At 40.2% G+C, this 3,850-nt stretch overlaps 1 pseudogene; it reads left to right on the forward strand.

The window, feature by feature from the left end:
• The first annotated feature begins 2,668 nt into the window (after positions 1–2,668).
• On the forward strand, positions 2,669–3,839 carry LOC112072354 (heart- and neural crest derivatives-expressed protein 2 pseudogene; annotated as a pseudogene).
• Positions 3,840–3,850: the final 11 nt, after the last annotated feature.

Consider the following 3,850-nt stretch of genomic DNA (forward strand, 5'->3'; position numbering starts at 1 on the left):
GCCCATCCTACAAATACTGACACATTGTATGAGTACAGGATATCGAATAACTTCTCAATATTTTCCTATAAAGGTTATGGGTTATACCAAGACCTGTCAGATCTCTACATTTTTTTTGTTTGTTTTTTACAGATTATTTGAGATATCTTTGTAATGAAAATGGCATATAAAATAAACATATATTATTACCATGATTAGGCAATACAGAACTATTATTATTTACGTCGTATTATTTTGAGATGTCTACATTTGTAGGGCTATTTCGCTTAATTGCATGGAAAAAGTGAGTTTGTTTTGAATTTAATTGTCACGCAAATAGCACTCGAATGACAATCCCCATCGTCGGTTGAGTTCCGCCGAATGTACGTCACGTTCATCAAGCACTTCTCTCACGCTCAAATATTTGGCTCTGCATAACTTGTATTTATTAACGAAATTCAGTGCAGCTTCAAAGGAAATCAGAGAGAGGAGGAGGGTTTGTAACAGGAGTCTGAACATGTGACCTATAGGCAATTGTGTGTCATTAACTGGAGACTGGACGTATCTAAATTACTTAAAGAACTTCCATGCAGCCAGATGAATTACATCCACCACCCCCACATACAACACTAAACAAATATAAATCATGGCCCTTCGCCTTCCTTTTGAGTTTGGGATTTTTTTTATTTTACACATTCTCTCTCCTTTTCTCTAGTCAGACACACATATCTAGGCTACACATTCACACACACACACCACACACACACACACACACACACACACACACACACACACACACACACACACACCACACACACCCATACACACACGTTCAACATGCGGTGTGTGGGCTGAATAAGATATGCCGAGGAAAGTCCAAATAAAACAACTCGTCTTATTCTGACCCCCATATGGTCTGTAGTATTGTTCTACAGAATAAAATTGGTTTTACTCATAGCAAATGTAATGCGTTGCTCTTGTGAATTTAGTCCGTTTCATTTACTAAGGCATCGTTAATGAGTATCGAACTGTATCAAAATACGCATGGTTCATTTTTAGGCCAATAGCCTAGACTACGTGTCAATTTCTTATGAGTTACCATGCAATGATACACTTGGTCTTWRGCCAATTGAGATTACCATAAATAAATATGGGCGTGACCATCAACAACCTCGAGTCTAAATAAAGGTTCAAATGAGCCCTGAAACAAAATGAGTCGAGTATTTAAATGAATTGTTTACCTTATCAGCAATCTGTGCGAACCAGGCCTACTTTGCTTTAAATTGCGTCATCGGTTGGGTTCTCCCTGGTCATTCAAGCCTATCGGTWWATGTATTGGCCTATTCCAGTACTGGAGGAAGGTCCTATGAAGTGTTGGCCTAYGGTTAATCTCTCTATTATATTCATATTTGCACCAAAATAATGCTATAATGAAATAGGCATTATTTATTTGCAATGTAATGAAGAATTACAATTTAATTTCACATAGATATATAGTGTTTATATGCTAATATAGCAAACGCAGCCAACATTCTCTAGCCAGTCAGTTGTTTCGATGGGCGAAATATATTATACAACAAAAAGTAAATACATGTCAAAGCTGTGCATATCATAGAATAGTATGTTGTATTTAAAATATATATATATATATTTGATACATTGTGAGAATGGGCCAACATAATTCCATTACGTTTTGCCTCTCATTTTACTCTCAAAATGACTTTACGCGTAGTTTGCTATCGAATTGATGGACGTTTAGCCAAGTGTGCAATGATCGCAKATCGAGCAACAATGCATGTCAGGTAAAGTCAATACATGTCGAAAAAGTGCAGTATTTATTTCTACACAGATTAAATATGAAATGATMCTGTTGTTTGCTATTCGCATCATTTTGTTGTTTATGAGACACTGTTGATGCTGTTGTTTAGGATCATGCAATAGAGTTAATAATTTTTTTGCACGAGTAATATGGAATGTGACCAATAGGCCTATAATGCGCTTGGTTTATTGATAAGGGACTTGGCCTACTTGAGACAGATCAAATATAGACTTTTAATATGAATACGAAAAAGTGTCAGATGTGAAAATCATAGGCTACTGTGAATAATATTCCTGTTTAACGATATCGAATCGCCTTTCCATGCACGTACAATAAATGCATTGCTGCATTGATGACCGAWATAATCGACCCTACAACCCCACAAAATGATGTAGGCRWATTTCCTTGAWAGCTAACTTTTACATCAAGACAAGACGAGTTTCATGAATAAATTAATCAATCATGCGTTTGACGTTTAGGCCTACGTATTTTTGTTGTTGTTGAGTACAATCAAACGTGCAAACCACAAATAGTAATAGCCTAKCACTAATCATAGGCCTATCATTCTTAAAATTAGCCTACAACAGCCCCTAACGTTGACATTTGAAGGCAAACAAACGTCCATACCTCTCATTTTCTTGATGATTTTATAATTTCAATAGTCTAATTAGGCGGTGTATGGATTTTTCACAATCTTAATGTCATTAATAAAATATGTCGAGGCTGCCAATGCTTAAGAGGGGCCTTTGAAATGTAGGAGCGAAAACACCCAGCAATGTAGGTTATGTCCCTCCTCCTCTAAGACGTGATTGGCTCAGAGTGGTCTTGACGACATATATTAACCCAAGTCGTTCTAAAGATGAAGCTGTGACATGGAGATCAAACGGATGAATTCTGGTTGTGTGCTCAACTGAAAGGCTGTGTATTGCGTGCAGTGCACACTATAGCAGCTGGGATTTAGAACTTTTTTGTTATCTGACGCCCTATTTAATGAATTTGGTCTGGAATCCATAAAGAGTTTGGAGGGGAAAAGCTCGACCCGAAGTGCTTGAGGACGCAGTTCATCAGGCGAAACATGCACTGTCTGTCTCCGTAATGGAAAAGAAGGAACTTTCTCACGTTGGAAATGGACAAATTATGAAAAACGTGTAAGTAGCTGACACCATTCTTCTATATTCCACACCATAGACCAGCAAAACAGAAAAAAATAACGTCTAAAAACGCATGCATTGCTGAAGTTTCGTTAAGGTGTCTATATTGGACAAATATAAATAGCAGTGCTTTTCAAATGACCAACTGAACCAAGTTACGTTTTATGAGAATAGCCTATTTTCCTAAAATATTTTGGAGAACCTGACATTAATCGGAGAGCGCGAACGCGTATTCGTTTCGTGGTTCGTTAGTAGCYCCGTTTTTGGTCTACTGCTGTGTCGCCATGAGTTTAGTTGGTGGATTCCCTCACCATCCGGTGATGCATCATGACGGCTACTCCTTCGCGGCAGCAGCAGCTGCAAGCCGCTGCCACGAAGAGAACCCCTACTTCCACGGTTGGCTGATAAGCCACCCGGAGATGTCTCCCCCAGACTACAGTATGGCACCCTCGTACAGCCCCGAATACTCCACCGGGGGCCCGGCGTTAGACCACGCACACTACGGAGGTGGTATCCCCGGGGCTGGCGTCGCTGGGATCGGGATGGGACCTCGGCCGGTGAAACGGAGACCTACGGCAAACCGAAAGGAGAGGCGCAGGACTCAGAGCATCAACAGCGCCTTCTCGGAGCTCAGGGATTGCATCCCCAATGTTCCTGCGGATACTAAYCTGTCCAAAATAAAGACCCTCCGGTTGGCTACCAGTTATATCGCCTACCTCATGGACATTCTGGACAAGGACGAGCAGAACGGCGACGCAGAGGCCTTCAAAGCGGACTTCAAAAAGACAGAAGCAAAGGAGGAGAGGAGAAAGAAAGAAGTGGTAAGACAAATTCGTAATTTCAGTTATGCATGCTTATGCAAACACAGAGTAGCCTCCTGCAAGGCTTGACATTATAGATC

Source organism: Salvelinus sp. IW2-2015, unplaced genomic scaffold, assembly GCF_002910315.2.
Source record: "Salvelinus sp. IW2-2015 unplaced genomic scaffold, ASM291031v2 Un_scaffold1900, whole genome shotgun sequence".
NCBI classification, from domain to species: domain Eukaryota; kingdom Metazoa; phylum Chordata; class Actinopteri; order Salmoniformes; family Salmonidae; genus Salvelinus; species Salvelinus sp. IW2-2015.